Here is a 25,392-nt window from a genome sequence, read left to right as displayed (position 1 = left end):
AATTTAACCACTCAATAAATAAAATAATTTGCAACCAACCAAATGTCTTGCCAAATGGAATAGTTAGATGTCAGCAAATGCTCATGGTGAACATCCCTGGGTAACACATTCCATAAAACAGGACCTATGACCAAAAAAAGCCCTGTTCTTGGTAGAAGCCGACCTTCTCTTCCAAAGCAGGGGCTTCCATAGAAGATGGAAATAGGCAGGTTCAAGTGGGAGGAAGGGCTCCAAGTGCATAGGCAACATTCTGGTGGCCACTCTGGGGGTCTGCCAGGCTGGTTGAAAGCACCCAGTTGGCTGCAGCCTAAAAGTCATCCCAAGTACTCTCTGGAACTCACCTGGCACCAGCTTGGCATCTTCTCATCAGTCATGTCTTCTAGGGTCAACAGGTGTTATGGGGTACGCAGGAACTCCGTGAAATGTCTGTCTTGCTCTCCCTCTTGTCTTGTGTGTATAGCTTGTGTCTGCTCCACTTCCTTCAGTCTCTCTCAAAGCCATTGGCGTACACTTTCTTCCAATTTCCACTCTTCCAAATAATTATGGAGGCGTGAGAACACTTGCCAACAAATCCACTTCAGATCTCTTCTGAGGCTGCAAAATGCATTTAATGCCCATACAAGGGCATTAATACCCTCAAATGCTGCCTGTTGGAGGCCTAATGAACTTTTAATGCCTTGGGATTATTTGCCACCTTGTTGCCTTGGAATGATGATGATGATGATGATGACAACAATAGCACCATGCATGTGCATAGTACTTTGGAGTGTTTTCCATGCAGCACTGACATCATATCCATCATATACCAGCTACTGGCCACAATGTCTTTGTCCTGCCTCCATGGTCGGAGACATGATGCCTCTGAATGCCAGTTCCTGGAGATCACAAGTGAGAAGAGTGCTGCTGAGCTCAGGTTCTGCCGGTGGGCTTCCTACAGGGATCTGGCTGCCACTGTGAGGATGCTGAACTCAGTGGCCTTCAGTCTGATGATCCAGCAGGGATCTTCTTATGTTCTTTGCTTTCAAAAACAAAACAAAACTGAAAAAGGAAGGAAATTAATTGACTATAGGCATTTTTGTGTTTGGCAGGGGAACTGCCTTATGAAATTAGGAAATGTAGGGATTTCAAAGGATAGCTGTGTTCATGTATTGTTTCTGAAAGTATGGATTTTGTAGCTTTGCATTTAAACCTGAACTGAATTAATGTCTCCTCCACCTCTGCCCCTGGCACTTCCCAATGGTACCAACACTGAAGCACCAACTTCAATAAGGCATAGGTGGTGGTGGACCTTGGGGTCTCAAATTTCAGCAGTGCCCTGGGTGACGTCAACATTTGTCCCCTTCCTCTTGCCTTCCACTCTGCATCATAGTTGTGGCACCTCCTGCAGCTCCCCTGAGGCTCCGTGCCCAGTGCGACTGAATGGGTTGTGCTCCTCTCAATCCACCTCTGGAATAGGCCTTGGAGGTCTTATAGGGTTCCCCCTCCTCCTTTGAGGGTGGGTCTTTCCTCCCCAAGAGAAGGAGATCCAGATCAGCCTACAGCTGGGGGTGGGCACATTTTCAGCCCAAGGCTTTCTTTGGGGCAACCCCCTAAAGAGTCACGTGCCCATGTTGGGTGGCCCTAGAGGCAAAAGTAGCCCAGGCCAAGGAATACAAAAACTTTACTTTGCATACACATTCGGCTAGTTTCTAAGTGTTCTCCCTCCAGGAAAGCAAAGGATATGGGTCTGGGGAGAGAAAGTGAGGTGACTGGGAAGGGGAGTGTCTGGAGAGGGTCCCGAGGGGCAGATAGCCAAGACTTGAGGGCCATATGGCCCCCCTGGATCTGGGGTTCCCCCACTCTGTCATTGCCTCTGAGATGCCTTCCCAGGGGACACTAGCATGTCAGCCCAAGTAACATTAAAATGACAGCAAGGGTTATTCTGCCAGTTTTCTGTGCTCTGGGAAGTGACTGTGTTTAGATTATTTATTTATTTTTAAATGCTGGCGTGCGCCTCACTCTGCAGCCCCCTGCCTGCAAGATGGAAATGACATGGTGCCAGACACCCCTTGCTGCTTGAGTCTGCCAAAGTTACACACTAGAAGAGGGGATTTTATCCACCAAACACCAACTTAGGAAGCTCATCCTTGCTTCAGGGCCTGGTGGATGTTGCACAGTGTAAGAACTAAGAGAGAGTGTTTTATTCTTTGGCTGCCTTTATGCTAGATGGTTGTCCAGCTTTTGTTGGCAACTAGCAGAAAAGGGACACTGGACTGAACTCTTCCACCATTTTGGTTGTGTGATCAGAGAAAGGCTCTAGCCACGGGCTACTGCAGGGGATGGGTTCCCACAGGCCCAGGGGTCAAATGCAGCCCCCGAACTGGCCCTTGGGACTCTCCTCAGGCCACACCTTTCCCCAGCTTTGCTTGCGCTCTCCTTGGGAATATGTCCTCGAGATCTGATAATGAATTTGGCTTGCCTAGAGAGAGGATAGAGAGGTGTGAGTACGTTCCCCGCAAGTGTCCCCGGGGGGAAATGGGGCAACCCATTTTCTCACATGAGAGCACAGACTATAAATACATATAATTTAAAAAATCTCATTCTTCAAATCACTTGCTTGAGATACAAAATAATGACCTAGAAAAAAGAGGCTTTGCAGGGCATGGCGAATGGAAACCTTGGGTCTTATATGGACAAGAAAGATGTTAGAGCCTGAGAGGCAAGAAGCCCCTCCCCCCATTCCACTCTGCAGCCTCTCTCTTGGGCTTTGCACCGCAGTTGCCTTCGCAATTACTTATTGATCATTTCACAGAACATATTCTTTGTTGGTGGGTCACTGAGGCATGTGCAAGATGAGCGTGAGAAAATCTTATTTGAGGTGGAAGGGCCATGGCAATCTGAGATATGAAGGGGGGAGAGGGGAGACATTCGCATGGAGATGATAATTTTCAGTCCAGCTGAAAATGTCAATGCAGAGCTTTTTCTTTTAAGCACTCTGAAGAGAAGCATTCCCACTGTGCTGCATTGCAAAAACTGGGTTGCCATTTGGGGGCAAAACGAGATGAATTGTGGAATACCTGTGTGCATTTCTCACATGTGTTTAAAAATAATAACTAAATAGCAACCATGGTGATAAGAATTGTGCTGCTTGGGGAGAGATGTTTATTAATTTTTTCAACAGCAACAAAATGGGGGGGAAAGACAATGGTGTACTACTGAATGACATAACATATGAAGTTTGTTATATGTTGAAAAGCGCAAACTTTATCAGTATAGAGTGGTACCTCGGGTTAAGAACTTAATTCGTTCTGGAGGTCTGTTCTTAACCTGAAACTGTTCTTAACCTGAAGCACCACTTTAGCTAATGGGGCCTCCTGCTGCCACTGTGGGATTTCCGTTCTCATCCTGAAACAAAGTTCTTAACGAGAGGTAATATTTCTGGGTTAGCAGAGTCTTTAACCTGAAGTGTATGTAATCTGAAGCGTATGTAACCTGAAGCGTATGTAACCCAAGGTACCACTGTATTTTCAAATAACTGTCGCAGGTTGAACAGCATCAGGGTGAGGAGGCTAACTCCTCCTTCACCTTTCATTAGTGCGCCATAGAACGAATCCTGGCTACCCATATCCACCCACCCATATGTACTGTTTGTAAATAAAACCTGTTTGTGAGACATTATTCCTGCATTTCACATATTCTCTGGTTGGGCCCTGAAATAGCAGCCTTGCAGAGCCAGCCCTGCAGTTGGGCAGAAGGAGGCAGCTGCCTCAGGTGCCAGAGGCTTGAGGGGGGAGCGGCAGCAACAAGGGGGTGGAGCTGCATGTGCCCTGCACCGCAGAAGCTGGCCTCCAGCAACCACCAGGTGTTATGGGGGATGCTGCGCTGTCACTAGCTTTGCAAATCCAATTGACTTCTGTATGTGGAATTCGAGTGGGGGGGGGCCTCTCCTTCTTGTCCTTTGCTTCAGGCAGAAATATGTCTTTGGCCAGTCCTGCGATCCTGTTTAGTTTAGCCTTTGGAGGTTTTTTCCAAAGCAAATTATCTGTCTTGAGGTTTTCAGCAGAAAGAGAATGGTAATAAATAGGAACAACAAGATGCACACACAAATTGGAAACTGGAACCAAGCAGCTTAGTAGACGGCCTGCATCGCTGGGTGGAATTGATTCATGCAAGATTCAGCTCAATAGAGATTACATTTGACAGGCGCACAGAGAGAGGAAAGAATAAATATTACGTGAATTTCCAGTCCAAGGGCCTAATGAGGATGGCTGCTCTCATCTTCCCCATACCTATGTACAAGGAAATATACAGTGGTGCCTCGCAAGACGAAAAGAATCCGTTCTGTGATTCTCTTCGTGTAGTGGTTTTTTTTGTCTTGCGAAGCAAGCCCATTGAAGGATTAGCGGATTAGCGCTATTAGCAGCTTTTAGCAGCTTATCTGCTGATCGGATCAGCTGATAAGCGTCTTAGCGGCTTAGAAAAAGGGGGGGAGGAAAAAAACCAGCAGGAACTCGCAAGACATTGTCGTCTTGCGAAGCAAGCCCATAGAAAATTCATTTTGCGAAGCACCTCCAAAACGGAAAACTCTTTCGTCTAGCGAGTTTTCCGTCTTGCGAGGCATTCGTCTTGCGGGGCACCACTGTATGGGTGTTCCTGGAGAACCTCTGCTTTTCCAGATGCAAACATTGGTACATGCAAAAGATGAGAACCACATTTCTGGAAAAGAAATGATTCCCCCAAAGCCTGGCAAGGGGGTTGGACTCGATGGCCCTTGTGGTCTCTTCCAACTCTATGATTCTATGATTCTATGATTCTAAGTCAGCTCATTTGTAGTTATAACATCCCACTCTTTCAAATAGAAAGGGGGGGGAGTAATGAAACTGAAGGCATTTGTTCCTTTTGTATATATACCTCAAAATATCTATAGCAGAGGCAGGAAACTTATGGCCCCAACTGCCCTCATCCTTGGGCACTCTTGGTCTAGAGCTGGTGGCAGGCAGAATCTAATAACATCGGGGAGGGGGCAAGAGTCTCCCATCCTGGATCTGCAAGAATGTCCTCAACACAAATGAAACAGTCATCCTTGAGGCAAAGAGAAAGAGCCATGGATATTAAGACTTGGGACCATATCCTATGTTCTGTGTGTTTATGGGTGGCAGAGCTCAAAGATCCTTCAGCAACGGGATTTTGGTGATAGCTGGTTGCACAACACAAATCAGCTTTTGCACAACAAGTTTGGCAAAGTACTTGTGTTTTCCATTGCATGACAACATTCCACTAACACAGTCCGTATACCCCTAAGAGACTAAGAATTGATTATGATAGCCATTCAGTGCCAAAATACGTGTCTTCCACATAGGTGCCATGTATTCCTTCTAAGATAGCCAACATATGAGCTGCTAGCTGGATCAGGTCCCTGCTGTTCTTCAGATCCAAAATGCCCCCTCATGCCTGCTCCCTGCATAGTGGCTGCAGGGGAGAGCACCCATTCACTCCACCCATGGCTCTTAAGGTGACGGAGAATTAAAAGTGGGCGTAGCAGCAGTTGGGGATCTCCATATTCCCAATGAAGTGAAGGGTTATGGGTTCCTAGCTGACCTCAGAAGAGCCCTGATGGATCCAAACCAAGACCTTTATAGTCCAGCATCCTCTTTCCCACCGTTTCCAGCCTGGTCCCTCTGGAAGCCTTCAGGCAGGTATGGGCCCTCTCTCCAAGGAACTGCTGTTCAGAGGAATGCTTCCTCTCATCCTGAAGGCATATAGCAAAAGGGGGCCAAGGGGATGCCCTCCAGATGCTATTGTGCTGCAACTCCCAGGAGCTCTGGCCAGCATGGTCAATGGTCAGCAGAAAAGGGTGTCGTATTCCAACAACATCTGTGGAGCATCCTCTTGGCTACCTCTGGCATATAGCCACCACAACCAGTAATTTTCTCCTGCATGAACTGGTCTCATCTTCTCTTAAAGCCATCATGAATTGCTGACCAACATCAGATCTTGTGCCAATGAAGTCCAAAGAAAGGAGGTGATTTGAGGGTTTGTGCCACTGCAGGGGTGTGTGTGTGTGTGTGTGTGTGTGTGAGAGAGAGAGAGAGAGAGAGAGAGAGAGAGAAATGTGAGGCAGGAAAGAGAGTTGTTCAGCGTTTGTCGATGTTGTGAGGAAAGAAATGTGTGTTATGAAACTGATACTGTTTGAGTATGCCATCATGGCAAAGCTGATGAAAGAAGGCTGGCCAAAGATTCATGCATTTATGCAGAACTGGGAAGCCATTATTAATGTTAAGAAAACCAAATCAATTTTTAAAATTAATAATACTAAAAGGGGACTTGGTCACATTGCAGCCCCTACCACAGGCAAAAGTGCTCGCTCTTAATGTCAAATGTGTTTGCTGAGTGTAATCAAGTTGGCCTCTGCAACAGGTAATGACAGTCAGAGCTGGAAGTCAGGAAGAGAAACCAGAGTATGGAGATTTGGGGGAAATGCTGGAAGGAATAGCTTTGCAATTATTGTGAGACTTAATTCAAAAGCAGATACATTAGAACTCAACGGTATGACTGCTGTCATCCTTCAAAGGGGACCTGAATGTCCCATTTGCTCACAGTCCCTTCGACTTGTCCCCATTCCAAGCTATCCAGCCTTTTCTCCTTCTCTGCCTAAGCACTCCTTTGCCCTTGAATATTTCTGCTGCCCTCTTCCATTCCCCCACCCAACAGGCCCTTTTATAGAGATGTAACACGAGTTTAGTGCAGTTATTCGAGCAAAGGTCAGAGCATCAATACTGAAGAAGTGTTTTGAGTGTTGTTTTCTATTTCCCTCCTGGGGTGCTCCATCATCCAAGAAGGGGCTTGGCACTAGTCATGCGCAGGCACACTCTGGCCCTCTCCATAATTGGCCCAGTTTTTCCAAGCTTTCCCAAAGAAAGCAGATAGGAAGCCGCCTTGTGCTGAGTCAGACCATTCGTCCATTCAGCTCCTTATTCTCTCATCTCGGGGGCAGCAGCTCTCCAGAATATCAGGCAAGGAGTGTCTCCCAGCCCTACCTGAAGACGCCGTTGCGGATTGAACCGGGGAACTTCTGCATGCAAAGCAGACGCTCTGTCACTGAGCTACTGTAAGATTCTAGTCCTCATGTCTCTGGATAAAGGGCTGAATTAAATAGGTCCTAAGTTCAATCGCTGGCATCTGCAGGTAGGGTTAGGAGAGGCTCCAGACTCCCTGCCCCTATAAAGCTGGGTGACTGTTAAGAAGGAGGGAGGGAGAGGGAGAGAAGAAGAGGGGCAAGGGATGTCGGGAGTAGGAGGAGAGAGTAATACAGAGAACATTCTCCACTTGTAGGGCTATTTGCACATCTCTCCTTATGCGACACACAAACATCCAGCCACACACACCATCCAGCTACTTTGCTATTTTCTTGCATTTCTCAAGCCCTCTGTGTAAAAACTAAGGAACTGTTAGTTACTGAAGCTGGGGAGGATTTTTGTTTGAGGGATTTTAAGAAGTTAAACAGTCATGCAAAAGTGTTTCCCCAATTTTTTTGCTGCTTTTTTATTTCAGGTGTCTTTTGTGACCTTTTGAAAAATGGCAGCAATTAACCATTCAAAAAAAGAAAGCATCAAAAACAAAATGAGCACCCCAAAGCATACCTTTGTATTTTGGGCAAATTAATCTGGAGTAACTACCATTTTCTGGTTCTGTACTGTTACGGCTAAAATCTGGGTGCGGGGTTACTCTGCCACCCAGCTCATCGGACTAAGTCCGTGGGTCCCTGCGGAAGAAAATGAGCTCAGCCGGACGCAGGAGCAAACTGCAGAAGATCCAAGTTTATTGCACAACAGGTTCAAGGCGAGATTGAACCCCGAGAAAGGGGTGACATGAACTTTTGAAACTCCCTCCATGTCCCAGAATACAGTGCAAAATACATCCCAGTTACACCATGAATACATTAAGGAGAGGTTGGGTTACACAGATTAACATATGGAGGAGGGAGGGGGAATATGCAGAGAGCTGGAGATATGCGCAGATAAGCACATCCTGAGAAGACAATGGTCCATGTACACGTAGTCTGTCACGCATTGCCCGGAGGAAAGGTTTGGCAGAGTGATTTTGACAGGATTACTTGAGAGATTATGGAGGACAGGGGAGGGGTGATGGAGTCCTAGAGAAATTGAGCAAATATATTGTAGTGAAGAAGACATGCCCCCCCCCCCGATCCGTATCAGTCCCCCATTCGGAGATAGATTTGCATTAAAGTTCTGTAAGAACTTGCAAATCTTTTCTCCGCACCCTAAATCTCGGTGAATGGGATGTGTGGCTTTATGCAAACCTGAAAGGGACTTGCAAGCCATGCCTCTTGCGGTCATTTGCAAGTATAGCAGTGCAGGTAGCTGCATATAGGGTATTATATAAAAGAACACCTCTTGTATTTTGTTGCTAAATTACTCGTGGCATCCTAGCTCTTGGGAGAAACATTTTCAATAGTGGTCTATGCTTTACATTTAGCAGGAAGGTCCATTACTGACTGGAAAAAAATGCAGTTTGCTTTTTTGCCCCACCGTTTTTGTGTTCTCAGGTGCCAAGCTAGCTCTTCTGTGGTCTCACACCGGCATAGTGGTACAGTAACACATCCTGTTGAATCCCCTCAGGGCTTTCATTTAACCATGTCGCCTGGCACTCACCATAGCTGGCACAGGCTCGGGCATATCATGAGAGATATGTCTTCGCCTTGGTCTTTCTATGGGGTTTTTTATTATTGCAGGCTCTGGTCTCGCACTCATGGAAAGTTGTCCACTTGCTCTTAAAGGACCAAAAGCTAGTTGCAGTCTGGATACACGTGCCCAATTCCAGTAGAGTCCAATTTGAATTTATCTTGCCCCGTGGTTCTCAACTTTTCAAAACCAATATGTTAAACAAAAGCCATTCTTTAAAGGGGCATTTGTCCAAATGAGTCAATTTAACTCTATAAGGGACCATTCTTGCTACATCAAGGCATATACACGTTTCTTGTTATCAATAATAATATAACATATGGTAGTCGTGTCCTCAAATAAATAAATAAAATTTGGGACATGATCTACACCCAATTTCATCTGGCATCCTAATCAAACATCTCAAATAATAATAAGGAGCGTTGCTTCAAATCTACCTGATAAAATATGGTTCCGATAATAATACTTGGTTGTGGTTAGATTAATTTTCACAGCTATACGGGAAAACCAAGATTAATAAGTAAATAAATACAGAACAATTGCTACTTGAAGACAGTACTGAATCTGCAAGAGATGCAGAGAAGTCATAGAAAAGATTTGGAATAGTTTTCTGGAACAGAAAGAAAGAAATAGTAAAAATCTGGGAACTTCATGTATAGAAAAACATTAAATACATAAATAAATAGGTAGGGAAGGTTGGACTCTGCAGAGTGCCAGGTGGGACAAGGAAATATGATCACCAGTTGACTTAATCTAAATATAGTCTTCTCTATTGGAAAGCATTGTAATATATGGGAAATCCTCCATGAAAAACTTGGGTGTAAGCCATATCCTTCTGCTGTTCATAGTTATGTATCCTACATTATACAGAAACAATTACACACAGAAATTTTCTTTGTGGAGATAACACATTATCAGACACACTTCAGCATTCCTACATAATAACACATAATACACAAAACGTACAAATTATTAATTCTACACTATATCTTGAGGCAATAATGTGATCTTGAGGCAATTCTTGCTGCTTTTACATGTATTTCCAAACTTGGCACAAGGGCATTTCCTTCAAAATCCAATTAGTCAGTTTCTCAAGTCTTTTATGGGAAGAAATTGTGGTCACTGTGATGCATTGGCAGGTTGCTTAGCTGGTGAGGAGATGGTCTTAGTATTTTGGTCTTCCGCAAAGCATCCTTTGGAAATAGGCCTGTAGGATCTGAAGACATAATTAGTTGTTGTTTTTTCCTTCTTTTCTTTTTAAGGAGGAAGATAATAGTCAAGAAAGGAGAGAATATTCTAAAATTTTCTTCTTGGGAGGCTGTAAATATAAACTCATAGTTAAGCATTTTGCCCATTTGAATATTATAATCATTTACATTTAATTTCCTTCACTTAGTTTGGCTGTGGAAGAAACGAAGGGACAAAACCTTTGTTAATTTGAACACAATTGGCAAATTGTTAAACATTTTGCTCATGTGGGTCCGAATTCTCTTCACTATCCTGTTTGAAAGGGAAATTTTTATTTCCTGTGAAAATCTGTCAGGAATGCTGTTCCTATAATGCATAGGTATATAGTACTCACAAAACCAAACGAGATAAAAGACAAGCTCAGTGGGAAAATTGTGAAAAGAATTTTGCATGTTAGATTGGGGAACTGCTCAAGAGAGGAACTCACAGTGGGAGTGCTTTGATATTTACCTGTGAAAAGAATTTGGCATGTCCGGTACTTAACTCTTTTGTCTTAAGTAGCCCCTGGAGCAAAACACATTAAGGGTGATTTCCCTCAATGGTTCCAAGTTTTACATAAGGAAATTTGTATAGGTTTCACGCTCGCCAAACCTTCTCTCTCTCCCCCTCCTTTCTCTCTCTCTCTTTTGTAAGCTGATCTAGCCTCTGTGCATGTGCAGAGTTCATGTCTCAGCAAACCTTTTATACCATTGAAATGTTGCATCTTTTGGCTCAATTAGAATAAGGAAGGGAAAGGTAAGGAGTAGATTTTAAAAATAGGGTTAGATTTTAAAACAAAAAAGAGAAACCCAGCAATTCAAGTATTCACCATTCAGCCCAAGCAAAGGAGTGCTTCCTTTATGTACAGGAAAGGGCTATCATTATTGGTCATTTTATCTGGTCATTCGCGGAACAATCAACCGCTCTCTTATTTATGAGTAAAAATGGCCAGAGAGTTAGAATTCATAGGATTAAGGCTAATTCTACTTGACTATATGAATTTTTATGTGCTTAAACTTTTAATAGACTTTTAAGTTTGATTTTTAAAAAAAAATAATAGACAAAACGAGAAACACTGTAATCACTTAAATGCCTGATATCACCAGTTCTGCTTCAAACATCATGGCTTCACCTCACACCTTTTAAAAAACAAAGAGCAAATCTGGGCTGAATTTCAACTCATCAGCCACAAATTGGGAAAGTTGAAAGGGACCTGGGGTCATCTAGTCCAACCCTAAAATACAGGGTTCATAGCAAGATTTGTAGTACCAGAAACACACACATACTTATGTACACAGACACAACTGGAGAAGAGATCACAAGCCATGCGCCTATCATGCACTAAGGAAGAGGAAAATAAAAGTACCCAATTCTATACAGAACCTTTTAGCAGATCTTGAAGCTAGTTTGAGTGAGAGTTTACTTCCTTAGACTAAAGAGTGAAAGTTCCTAGATAAATTATCTTTAAAGACTGAAGTGAACATTTTTCCTAAGATAGGGAGAGGATCTCTTATAAAGCATAGTTTAAACAGCCATAGATTTGATTTAAAAGGAATACAAAAGTGACAATTTTTCCTGAACTTGCAGAGGAATAGTAAGCCTAATCTATGCCCCCCCCTTGCAGTTTCCTTTAAAGGAAGCTTACTCGGGAGTAGATTTACCTGGCACAGAAGTAAGAAGGGAGAAAACAACTGAAAGAGGCAGAGTGAAACAAGGGGGAGGGGGGGCATTTTCTAACAAAAGAGGCCATGAAGTCTTATAGAGACTGATATCAGGAGCCTTACAATAACTCTTCTGTCCAACCAAATCAAAGTTAAAACTGGACTCAAATTTTTTCTTAGAAGGAACACCATACTTTCATAGGCATATGCTTAATGAAGTACATACATTGCATTCTAGCTTGAGAGAGCAGTTGGCTCAACTAGGCTTTTGCAGCAGAAACATTAGGTTATCAGCACCTTCCAAAATAAGACTGTAGACTCACAATCTCAAAAGTTGGGGCAAAGCAAGAGGTGGGGTAAACATTTGCACACTTCATTCTCATTTTCTCTTATTTAGGACTGCTAAGATCCAGCATGGCTTCCTTAGATTTAAATTTTGAAGCAAGCTTGCAGTTTAAACTATGCACACTTAAGGAAGGCAGTCTGCCAGAGACAGAAGGAACAGACAACACACATAACAGACAACATGTAAACATACATATTCTCATATATGTATTAACAGACAACACACATAACAGACAACATGTAAACATATATATTCTCATCCTTTAGTTGGTTATTGCAAGGAGTTGGGCCACTACCTTTGGCGTCATTAAGTGAAATTAGTAGGAAGGTCCCACATGGTTTTATGAGCCTCCTTGCCTCTTCAAACACACCACCAGGTAATCAAACTGGTAGGGCTCACAACGCTTGGTTGACTGGGTACCCCTTTATAGATGCATGTGTTGCTGTTGTTGCTTTTTTGCTTTTTCCTTTTTTTGGGGGGGTGTCTGGGATAGAGAAGGGGGAAAAAGAGGGGTTGATTAGGATTGGTATGTCTAGGGGTTTGGTATGCTTAGTACAGGGACATATAGTAAAGAGGAGAAGGGGCTTCTAGTTGCCTGGCAACTTCCTTAGTGGGTTTTAGAGAGCTCTAGCTATCCGGTTCCTTGCGTTCCCTTTCCTATTTCCTTATTTCCTATTTCCTTATTTCCTTATTTCCTATAACCTGGGGTCTCTTTCCACTCTGCCGGTCCTGCCCAATTCCTCATGAGCTATCCCTCCTGGCAACCTCCTACCTATCGTCACATCTCAGGAAAAGGGGCCCTACTGGACGCCCGCGCCATGCGGTGCCAGATCGGGTGGTCCCTGGATAGAATTTCGAACTGAAAATCCCCCTTGCTTTTGGAAGCGGGCTCACGCACAGTTACGTGGCACTGACCAGTGCGGCTGGGATTGGGATAGAAAGCCAGACCCCTTCCTGCCCCCTCCGTAAGGGCGCTCGGGAAGTTCGGAAAGAGAGCTCCAACCCCTTGCTTTCAACTGGGATGCCCGTTGCGGAAAGTCGGCTGTCTTTCCAAGCCGGGTCTCACCGTCTTACTTTCGGACTCCCAATTGGTGCGGCTGGCTGGAGATTTTAAGGAAAAGAGATAGAGCTCAGAACCCCCCTTTTGGGTTGAGCAGCGGTCCACGGTCTCTCTCACTAACTGGACCAAGAGAAAGGCAAGAAGGAGCGATAGAGAGGAGGGCAGAGAATTCAGTTGCCAGGAGATTCCACCCCCTTCCCACCAGTGCACAGGATTTTCCTTTTTCCTTATACTCACGCGTCTTCTATGATGATCCCGGGATCGATGAATAAGCCGGCTGGATCCCTCTTTTGCTCCCCGGCTGAACTCCTAGGGCTTTCGATTACCGCCCGGAAGATGGCTGGGGGTCCAAAAGGATCTTCCCAGGCAAAATGGACCGGAGCCGGCTGAAGATTTCAGGGCCCCCAGTCAGCAGCTCGGGAGAACCGCAAGCCCCACGTTGGGCGCCAACTGTTACGGCTAAAATCTGGGTGCGGGGTTACTCTGCCACCCAGCTCATCGGACTAAGTCCGTGGGTCCCTGCGGAAGAAAATGAGCTCAGCCGGACGCAGGAGCAAACTGCAGAAGATCCAAGTTTATTGCGCAACAGGTTCAAGGCGAGATTGAACCCCGAGAAAGGGGTGACATGAACTTTTGAAACTCCCTCCATGTCCCAGAATACAGTGCAAAATACATCCCAGTTACACCATGAATACATTAAGGAGAGGTTGGGTTACACAGATTAACATATGGAGGAGGGAGGGGAATATGCAGAGAGCTGGAGATATGCGCAGATAAGCACATCCTGAGAAGACAATGGTCCATGTACACGTAGTCTGTCACGCATTGCCCGGAGGAAAGGTTTGGCAGAGTGATTTTGACAGGATTACTTGAGAGATTATGGAGGACAGGGGAGGGGTGATGGAGTCCTAGAGAAATTGAGCAAATATATTGTAGTGAAGAAGACATGCCCCCCCCGATCTGTATCAGTACCAAACAACAACAATTAACACATATTACAGGCCTACAAAACTGAAGGCAGAGAAGCCCAATGCATTTATTTATTTCAGGCATTTATATCTAGCCTTTTAATCCAATGGATTTTAGTTTACAATTGAGATGGATCAATCAGAAGTGAACCGAAACATCAGCAAAATTACTAAATAAACCTATTATCAACAAGCTCAATATGGAAGCAGGTTATTCTTCAGAATGTTAGGTGGAAATGGCAAGGAAGTCAGCATGTGTCGCATGACTTCCTCCGCTAAAGAAAGGCTGTGCAGTTTTCACCCACAAAGCTGGCCAGGTTTAGGGTGCAGAAAATGAAAGGATGCCTGGGTCTCCCCTGAACATTCCTCAAGTCTCCCCAGGGTGCAACAGCACACTGGTTGACAACCAATGAATTTGATTTGTGATGTGCATATACTCTGTTAACTCAGCTTCCCAAAGTCTAGGATTATGGGTAAAACTAGATGAAACTTGAGTTCCACAACTCTCTCCTGTTTTGTTTTTAAGTTAGAATAGATTTGGGGGTTTGGGGTTTAAAAAAGGAAAAAACAAAATCCCACCATTGGTGAGCATCCTCAAAGGGCTTCTTTCCTTTGGGTGGTTTCCTCAAATCTTGGATTTGAGGGAAACTAATGTGAGGCAGAGGCTGCAATTCACTCAGACAGTAGCATTCCTAGCCCCTGCCTTTCCATTTGACCCAGGACCAGCTGCAATGGGGATTCTGTTGGGGGCCTGCTTTTAGTGACCTTCCTCTCTCTGTCACTCATGGTGTGTGAGCAGGGGTCTCATTTTTCTGACCTCATCCAGTTGCCAGTCAACTCCTTCATTAAAAATGGAGGTGAAGGATGGGGGACCAAAACGAGTGAATAGCAAGGAGAAGACAAAGGCATAAACATGTTTGGAAATTAAAGCATTCCCGCCGCCCTTTTGTTTCACTGCTTTGCAGATAGCTGCAGGAATACTTAGCACAAAGCCTGAGGTCTGCAGAAGCCAGTCTCTTAGCAGCAGGAAAAAAGTTGCTAAATATTTATTTGTAAACCCAGAGCCTTTATCTCTAAACCTGTGTTGAGTTCAATACAATTTTATTTAGCAGCTTACAGCTGGAGGACTGCACTGGAAAGCCCTGACTCGGGGGCTTTTAAAAAGAAATCCAAAATGGAAATGCAAGGATTAGTTCTAGGCTACTTTTGCGACATCCCTGGGAGTCAAGATCCACTGTCCTGTTACCTGCGCAGATCTAGGGATGATAACTTGCTTGCATGCCCATTGAGCTTTGTCCATTCATGCTGAAATTCATTGAGATCTATCCAAATGTACCAGAGGAATAAATATTCCTAGTACAGAGCAGCCTTACCCGGCCTGTGGTCCTCTAGATATTCCTGAACTCCAGTTCCCATCATCCCTGACCATTGCCAGGCTGGTGGGGGCTGGTGGGAATGGAAGTCCACCTACATCCAGCAGGACCAGGCAGAGGAAGACAGGTAGAGAGTCCCTCCAAGGCTCACCTGCTAAACTCTGGAGTGCAATGACACCCCCTGAATAGTCTTAGCCTTCATAGTTCCACTCTCTGGGAATGTCAGGATCTGCTGAAATAACTGCTCTCAAAAACAAGTGTTACTATTTTTAGAGGGGGAAATGTGCTTTTTAAACTTCATAATAATTTTTGAACAGTCATCCACACATCCCAAAAACCTTGTGCCTTTGCCAGATACGCCTCCTACCTAGGCTCACTTTCTACTTTATCGCAAAGAGTCACTCAGTATGCAGAATGGGCAAGTTGACCAGAAGCAAATGTTTTGCAAATATCTCATCTGTCCCTAAACCTCCCCTTTTGGAGGCAGGGGGCCTCTGAATAATAAAAAAAGATAAAGACCCCTGGACGGTTAGGTCCAGTCAAAGGTGACTATGGGATGTGGCACTCGCCTTGCTTCAGGCTGAAGGAGCCGGCGTTAGTCCACAGACAGCTTTCCAGGTCATGTGGCCAGCAGGACAAAACCGCTTCTGGCGCAATGGGACACCATGATGGAAGCCAGAGTGCATGGAAACGCCGTTTACCTCCCTGCCGCAAGGGTACCTATTTATCTCCTTGCTTTCGAACTGCTAGGTTGGCAGGAGCTGGGAGAAAGTAATGGGAGCTCACCCCACCCTGGGGATTGCAACCACCAACCTTCCAATCAGCAAGCCCAAGAGGCTCAGTGGTTTAGACCCAAGCGCCACCCACACCCAGTTTTGCCAGGTCCCCACGGCATCTGCTTCCCCACTACGAGGCCAGAGGGGTGGACGAGAGGAGCCTCTTGCAGAGTCAGAGAATGGGAGAGTTGGAGGGGTCGGCAGGGTCATCCAGGTACCAGGCATCTTCAACCCTTTCAAACCCAGGACCCACTTTTAACTCAAACATGAATTTGAGGGCCCATTGCCATCTATTTGCGTGGTGATAGTGCTCCTGTGACCCACCTTGGTGCAGGCCATGGCCCCCTTGTGGGTCCCGGCCCACCAGTGGAAGATCAGTGATCTAGCCCAAACCACTGCAATGCAGGAATTCACAGAATTACGTTTGTTTAAATTGATTTTTATTGAAATTTGCTCAGACAAATGAGAAAGACATAATAACAAACACAACGTACATGACAAATACTGACTGTGAGCTTAGGGCTCGTCCACACTTCCTCTCGCCCCCTGCCTAGAGAGCACACTTCCTAGGCATGTGGCTGAGCAGTTTTTCATTTGTCCCACTGCTTTCCCCAGGAAAACCTGCTGTTCACTGCTGAATCAGAACAAACATCAATCCACAGAAAAACTTACTGCCATTTGTTCCTATTCAGCAGTGAACAGTGGGTTTGCATGGGCAAAAGTGGAACAAGCAGAGGTGTGGGTGAGCTCTTCATCCCAGCCCCGGGGCATTTTTCCAGCCAGAATTCAGTTCTGGCTTCTCTCAGGTGGGCACCATTGCCATCCTAAGAGAATGAGGGAGGTGTTCATAGTGAGTTCTGGCACCTCTTTCTCTAGAAAAATAGCACTGCCCAGTACTACTGGCTGAGCCACAGAAAAAAAATGGAAGCAACCAACCAGAGGACCCATAAAAGAGGTAAGATATAGAGCCAGCCTTCTAGAAGAGCAAAGGGATTCATGAATGTGTGAGCTAAAGGCCAAAAGTGTTCAGGTATAATACTCGTCCATAATGGACAGTGGAGATCTCGGGGGAAGAACTGCTTTCTTTTGTTGCAAAACAAATCCAACAAGTGGAAATCAAGAACCTGTGATGGATGTTTTGGATCTGACCCCTCCAAGTTGTCTGTTACATTCTTCCACTACCAACCGCCACTCCTTATTCCAGCATGCCTTTAGAGTGACATGGGAGTTAGATCTCCCGCCTGGTGGATGAGTAAGTCTTTCTACAACACAGTTTGCATGGCAGGAGAGCAAGAGTCCCTCCTCCCTTCTTTGCCTATCCCATGCCTCGCCAGCCCAGCCTTCTCCAAGCCACTCCATCTCAAGCCACCTCAAACCTTTAAGTCTCTGCCCTTGCACTGCTGAGGTTTGCTGAAGTCAATGGTGAGAAACTTAAGAGATGCTCATGCAGGCATCTGGTTCAAGGGTAAACATCAGGAATGTAATTTATGATTGTCTTTTATTAGCTGACTCTGAAATGCTGCTTGGGGATTTCTTTCCCCCCACTCCCTTTCTTTCAAATAGAAAACACCCTGCCCAAACTGGGCTCCATCAGCTTAGTTAGGCTTCTGTCCTCACAAGGGACTCTTCCCAGCTTAAGGCAGGTTGTGCCCTTGCTTCTAGAAAGCTGAACACAGAAGTCATGAGCAGCCAGGCCTTCCTAGCCTAGCAGCAAAGGGGTCTTATGAAATATAACAACAAAGATAGGCAAATAAATAAACATAAAAAATGAGCTCTGCTAATGTTCAGCTCCACGGATTGAGTGGGAGCACAGCAGCAGACCCAACCACTGAAATTGAGTGTTTGGCCCCATCCGCACAATACATTTCATAGAATCATAGAATGGTAGAGTTGGAAGGGATCCCCAAGGATCATCTAGTCCACCCCCTGCAGTGCAGGAATCTCAGCTAAAGACTCCATGACTGACGGCCATCCGGCCTCTGCTTAAAAACCTCCAAGGAAGGAGAGTCCACAATCTCCTGCAGGAGTCTGTTCCACTGCCAAACAGCTCTTATTGTGATGCCGAAATCCAGCATCGCCTGAGCTCTGTGAGTGCGGCTTTCTCCCGACTAAAGTGCAGAGTGTTTGAGGACCGGGACATTCACAGGGAAACCAAAATGCTTGTTTACAAAGCTATTGCACTGCCAACCTTATTGTATGCTTGTGAAACATGGACCACTTCTAAACGCCAATTCCTCGAAAGATTCCATCAATGGTGTCTCCAGTAAATTTTACACATCACTTGGGAAGACAGGCAAACTAATGCCAGTGTACTGAAAGCAGGGACAGAGCTACCTGCCCTGGCACCCGGAGAGGTAAGGGGCTAGCCGGCCTGCCGCTCATGCGGCGAGCATGGGGGTGCACTGCTAGCTGCCCACACGGGGAGCATCCCTAGCTGTCTGCCACCCACGCAGCAAGCCTGGGGGGGGTCCGCTTGCCACCCATGTGACGAGCTTCCCTAGCCGTCTGCTGCCTGCATGCTGAGCGTTGGGGAGGGGTGCTGCTAGCCACCCACAGCAGCAGCATCCCTAGCAGCCCACTGCCCGCGCAGTGAGGGCCCAGGGGCTCCGCCTGCACAGCGAGTGGGGGTGGGTGGCGCAGCGATGTCACCCACCTCACAGCTGACACCTGGTGCGCACCGCACCCCCCGCACCCACCTTCCTCCGCCAGTGACTGGAAGAAGCAAAGCTCACCAGTGTCGAAGCAATGATTCTTCAACATCAACTTCGTTAGACTGGTCATGTTGTGCAGATGCCTGATTATCATCTTCCAAAGCAACTACTCTATTCCCAACTTTAAAATGGAAAGTGTAATGCTGGTGGTCAACAAAAGAGGTTTAAAGACTCTCTCAGGGCAAATCTTTAAAAATGTAATATAAACACTGACAACTGGGAAACACTGGTCTGTGAGTGCCCCAGTTGGAGAACAGCCTTTACTAAAGGTGTCATGGCCTTTGAAGACACTCAAACTCAAGACGCAAGGGAGAAACATGCCAAGATGAAGGCACGCTTGGCAAACCCACACCATGATTAACTCCCACCCGGAAACCTATGTCCCCACTATGGAAGGATGTGCGGATGCAGAACTGGCCTCCACAGTAATGGACTCACTGTTAAGACCATGTTTATGGAAGACTTACTCAAATCTTACTCAGCTACAAGTGATCACCAATGAAGAAGAAGGCTATCAGAAAGGTCTTCCTGGTGTTTTTGTCAGAATCTTCTTTCTTGTAACTTGAAGACATTGGTGCAGGCTCTGCCCTCCAGAGCAGAAGAACACCAACTTGCTCCATCTTCCATGTGACAGCCCTTCATATATTTGAAGATGACCACTGTATCTCCTCTCAGCCTCCTCTTTTCCAGGCTGAACATACCCAGATCCTTCAACAGTTCCTCACAAGGCTTGGTTTCCAGACCCTTGATTATCTTGGTTGCCCTCCTCTGCACACTTTCCAGCTTGTCAATGTCCTTCTTAAATTTAAAGCAGTATCGTACCACTTTAAACACTCATGGTGTCCCCCAAAGCATCCCAGGGACTGTAGTCTTGTTAAGGATACTTGCAGGACACCCCTATTCTCCTCCCAGAGCTACAATTCTCACTCTGAAAATTATAGCTCTGGGAGGGGAATAGGAGGCCTTTGGAACATCTCTCAGTACCCTTAACAAACTACAGCCCCCAGGATTCTTTGGGGGAAGCCATGATTGTTTAAAGCAGCAGCATCCTGCTTTAAATATACAGTGAAGATAGAGCCTTTGTAATTGTAGATGCTCCTTACAATTACAGCACATGCACACACACCCAGGATTCCTGGGACCAGTAGTGCACCCCTCACAGAGCTACCATTCCCAGCACCCTTATCAAACTACAGTTCCCAGGATTCTTTGGGAGGGTGTTTTGAATGTGCCTTATATGTACGCTGGGAAGGCAGCTTGCATTCACAAAGCAGACCCATGCTCCCCCCGTGATTCAAGTCCCTGGTGATTTGTACAAAAGTTAATTCCACGTTAAATGAAAGGGATATATTTTCCAGTCTCGTGTGTACTATTCTTTAATTGGGATGGTAATGTTCTCCATCTGATTCCTTGGCTAGAGAGATTTAAGAAGCGACTGGATGGATTATCTGTTGGAGATGCTGTACTTACATCTGTGCTGCGTATCTTGCATTGAGCCCAGGAGTAGAATAGTTTTCCGAGGTGCCTTCAAGCTCTTTGACTCTATGTAGCACAGGGAGAGATGCTGCTGGCCTCTAACTCTCACTAGCCCCAGCAACTATGGTCAGTGGTCAGGGAGGATGGGAGCTGGGAGTCCAACAGCACCGAGAGAGGACCAGGTTGTCCAGCTCTGATGAAGCAACTAAAGTGTCAGACTCCAGAGACCCCGGTTCAACTTCCCATTCAGCCATGATGCTTGCTGGCTGACCTGGGATTCTTTTCTGTCAGCTTAAGGGGAATAGGAGGATCAATACCCTGCATGCCACCTGGAGCTCATTAGTCCACCGGCTTGGGAAGATTTTTCCCTTGCCCTCCCTATGTTGTGATGCTGTTGTCTTACATTATTTCGCTTGCTGATTGATTTGTGACAGGGGTGGGGAAGTTCAGGCCCAGGGGTCATGTGGCCCTCCCGGGTTCTCCCCAGGCCATGCGCTTTCCCGTGCCACACAGGTCACTCACGCCCCACCTCCCTTCAGTGCTTTTGCCTGGCCCGATTGGGTCTAAAGTATGGTTACCAGACATCCCCGGTTCTCGGGGACAGCCCCCGGATTTACCAATCTGTCCCCAGACAAAATCCACCCCCAGAATGTCCCTGGATTTAATGTAATGTCCCCGAATTAATCATATGCCTGGGGACCTCCAGACACTCCCCATAGCCCGAAGCAATCATCCGCTACAGCGCCAGAGAGGGTCTCCTCGGGAGCCAGAGGTGCAGCTGGACTTTGCTGCAACTCTTCCGCTGCTGAAACCTCCCTTACCGTCCGCTCTGCAAACAGCCCTGCTCCTCCTGCTTGCTCGCTTGAGCCGGAGACACAAGGCTGCTCTTTGGACCGGCAGAGCTGAGGGGCAGGGAAGAATCCTCCCTGCATGACTCTGTCCTGCTTGCTCATGAGGAAGAAGGATCACTTTTCCATGCCTTTAAAGCCCCCTTTGCTGCATTCTGCCTGCTTGTGAGCTGCCAAGCCGACAGAAAGCAGGGTGCTGCCTTGAGCCTTCCCTTCGCTCTCCCAGACAGAGGCTGTTGCTTCAAAGTGGGGGGGGGGGGTTGCCTTGCCTCTTTTGCTGCATTCTGCATGTTGTGAGCTACATTGGACTGCCTTCCCTCCCTCCCTTCTCTCTGTGTTATTGTCTGTCTCCCCATTTTTTCCTCCTTACCCATAAACTCTTCCCAATTCTCCCTTTGTCTTTTCACACATTTGGTTCCCCAACCCTATACATCGTTATGTGCTGCTGCTTCATTTTTCTTCTCTTGCACCCACCCCCACTAGCAAAAAATAAAAGGGGAGGAATGCTTTATGTTTATTTGGGGGATGTTTATGTTGGTTCCCCCTAAACAGCTTTCCTGTTCCCTTCTTATTGAAAAATGAACCTTCAAAAAATTAAAATGAACCTTTAAAAAAATAAAAAGAGGCTGGCTACCTCTGCTTGCTTGCTTGCCTCCCTCCCCTCCCCTTTGATAAAAAGGGAGAGATTGGTGGGATGGGGCTTGGGGGGGGGGTACCTTCTGTGTAACAATAGGTGTAAATGGAGCATAGAAGCCTTATGTTCTTTTAAGTTGTGGCTGCTCTTGTTGAGGTACCTCCATTACAGAGATACCTATTTATCTAGTTGCACTGCATGCTTTCGAACTGCTAGGTTGGCAGGAGCTGGTACCTAACAACAGCTCCCCCCAGCTCACCCCATCGTGGGGATTTGAACCACCAACCTTCCGATTGGCAAGCCCAAGTGGCACAGTGGTATAACCCACAGAGCCACCTGCATCCCAGAAGAGAAGATATTACTTATTTTTTTAAAATAACTTTACGTGCACGCGTGTGCGTGCGCACACACACTATTTGTTTATTTATTTAAAGTGTCCCCAGATTCATTGGAAAAAATCTGGTAACCTTAAAGGGCTTTCACGCAGAAGATGGAGCAAGCTTGTTTTCTCTTGCTCTGGAGGGCTTTTAAGCAGAGGTTGCCTGGCCACCTGAGATCCCTGCATTGCAGGGGGTTGGGCTAGATGACTCTCGGGGTCCCTTCCAACTCTACGATTCTCCAATTCTACAAATGGTAAAATGCCACTTGCTTGCCTGGATGGAGAGAGGTTTGCGCAGAAACATCTTGAATGAAGCTTCCAGTGCAAAGGAAAGAGTCAGAGCTCTTGGTCCCTTGTCCTCTGTCCTGCTCACCAGGGGGATCTGGCCTTTCCAAAGTTGCCCATGAGAGAATGTGGCTCTTCCATTATGCCGTTTGAATGTACCCTGCTTAACTTGCTGTTTGCTGCTTTAGAAGCCTTTTTGTTTAAAAGTGATATCATAATTATTGACAGGTCAGTTGACCATTGTGCCAACCAAGTTCAGGGAGAAGAATGTGAACCTAGCCTTGTTTCTGACCTGCTAGCTTTCTGTGGGCAGGGCCTTTTCCTGATTTGGTCACATAGCCTGTTTGAGACAGCCCAGATGTCATCCTTGACTGTCAGTTGACAAGCATGCCAACCCAAGTCAGAGAGAAGAGTTCTAGCCTAGGCTTCTTCCTGACCTGCTAGCTTTCCAAGGGCAGGGTTGTTGTTGTTGTTGTTGTTGTGTGTGTGTGTGTGTGTGTTTTGGTCATGTGGGAACATTGAACACTGCCCACATTCAGTGCTCCTTATGAAATATCCACCACTGTTTGTTTAGCTCTTGCAAATGCAGTCCTTTGTAAATAGTGCTCCTGTTTATCCAAACATCTCATTATCCAAATGGTGTTGTGTGTTGTTGTTGTTGTTTTTAGATGTTGCTTCTGAGCATCTCCAGATAAATGAAGCATACTGTAATAAAAGAAAATAGGGATAATGGCACTTCCCTCCCTTCCGAATACTTTATGAGGATAAATATATTCAAATATATTAATGACGCTGAACTTATCAGGGAAGAGCAACACAGACAATAAAGCATCTGGAAGGGATGGTGACAAGTCAGGAGAAGCAGGAAGAAATGTGTATGTTGAGCTTTCGGAAATGAAGATTAAGAAGGGAGAAGAGGAAGGTAATGGCTTTCACACACTGAAGGGAAAGATGGAACAAAGATGGTTTGCTATTGTCAGGGGGAGGGAGAAACAAAAGTTATTAGATTTATAAAATCAGGGTCAGAAAGGATAAAAAGGCCACTTAATTTAATCCCCTGATGTGAGTCAGGATCATCTAACCACACTACTCACAAACAGAGTAGCTGCAGAAATTTTGTCTAAAGAGAAACTTGGAGTAATTACTGGGTGAGTTTGTCCTTTGCACACATAGGAAACTACTGGACATTGAGTCAGACCATTGTTCTGTCTAGCCCAAGGGAGGGGGAATTGGTTCTGGCACCCAATCCCAACAGGCCATTTGGGCAACTGGGTGGGGCTGCCCACCTCTCAGTCACCTGACATCACAATGACATCAGGTCATATGTTTACCTTTGCCCAGGCAGTTTTAAATCAAACCGTGTGGGCTAAGACACAGGGGATTCTCTACAACTAAGTTCTCCTCAAAGCTGTTGGCATCCATCTGTCTTGAGAGACAATGGGGATGAATCCAAAGTGACCTCCCTGAAGTGCAAGTGTGGACAGTGTGGATTGAGATCCTGGGCTGCCCAGATGAAAAGAGACCCCTCTCAGACTCACTGAGGGGGTCCAAAAGAGAGCAGATCAATAAGTTTAGCACCAGCTTTGCTGCAGGTGTTGTCGGAAGGAGGTGTACAAGGTGCCATCCAACCACCTTAGGGACTCCAGTCTGGATTTGTCTAGGGTTTACTTCTTCGTCTTTTCTTTCCCCAATGATGTCCTGAAAGGCAGTGGGGGTTTAGGATCAGCATTTACCTTCTCCTAATTGAGCTACCTTCCCAGATTGACATTGCCCCTTCTGCCCCACACTTCCCTAGTACATACAGAAACCACCTTCTTGACTGTTGGATCCTCTCTTGGTCTTGTAACTTGAAGCCGTTGGTTTGAGTCTTTTACCCTCCAGAGCAGGAGAAAAAAGTTTTTCCCCTCTTCCATGTGACAGCCTTTAGATATTTGAAGGTGGCTATCATATCTTTTCCCAGCCTCCTCTTTTCCAGGCTAAACAGGCCCAGCTCTCTCAACCGTTCCTCATAAGGCTGTGTTATTTTTGTGAGAATCTGGCATTCCTCAGATGAATCATCTGAAAACACAAGCCTTGTAATATCAAGAGGCGGAGGCTGGAGTCTAGTGGCTTCTCTGCTTCTTTTGTCTAATATCCATTTGATGCTCAGCTCTTTACCACAAGGATGTACATGGAATTGTCAGCTCCCAAACTCATCCAAATAAGGCAGGATGTTCATGGATATAATGAGGTGTAGCCTCTCCAGTCTCAGCCTAATTAGACCCCTTAGACTGTGTTTTCTTTTGCCAGCGATGCTTCTGCTCCTCTCTCCTTATTCCTCAATGCTTTCTCAGCAAGATCACAAGTACAGTGACTGGGATTCCAAAGGAGAATAACAGAGAGAACAATAGCAGAGGTTTTGCAGGTGTGGGGCCTGAGCTGCAGTGCCACTAAGCATGTTAGCATTTTACATCTGCTGTGGCCAGGGAGGCGGAGATATGTCAAGTTCGCCTTCTTGTTTTTACAGTTTTACATTCAGGCATCTCCATTTCAGCATCAGTTTGCCAATTTTAATTTTTCTTTTTTTTTATAAAAATTTTATTGGTTTTACAAAAGTTTTTATAACAAACAAACATAAAAGAAAAACAGACAAACAAACAAATATAATTTCATAATGTCGTTTCATAAACTTCTTTCCTCGGACTTCCCCATACCTCCCCTTTCTGCATCCTCATGTCCAAATTTTATAGCAACTTATAAATGTTTTTTCCCGTCCTAATTCATCATAGTCCTTTCTTAATCTAATCTTATATTACTGCAACCCTTTCTCTCTATAAAATCTCGACATTCTAAACTTCATCAAGTTTATAATAGTCCTTAAGATAAATCTTAAATTTCTTCCAGTCTTCTTCCGCAGTCTCCTTTCCCTGGTCACGAATTCTGCTCGTCATTTCCGCCAATGTCATATAGTCAATCACTTTCATCTGC

The 25,392-nt window shown here is 45.7% G+C and overlaps 1 protein-coding gene across 5 annotated transcripts in view; it reads left to right on the top strand.

Annotated features, from left to right (window-relative positions):
• The window catches only part of LINGO1 (leucine rich repeat and Ig domain containing 1), a 750,774-nt gene that overhangs the window by 703,773 nt on the left and 21,609 nt on the right, over positions 1–25,392 (top strand). The gene's annotated exons all lie outside the window — the stretch shown is intronic.

This window comes from Podarcis vaucheri (genome assembly GCF_965113315.1).
Source record: "Podarcis vaucheri genome assembly, chromosome: 9".
NCBI lineage: Eukaryota > Metazoa > Chordata > Lepidosauria > Squamata > Lacertidae > Podarcis > Podarcis vaucheri.
Note: the sequence above shows the minus strand (reverse complement) of the source record. Positions and strands in the feature narration are given on the sequence as shown.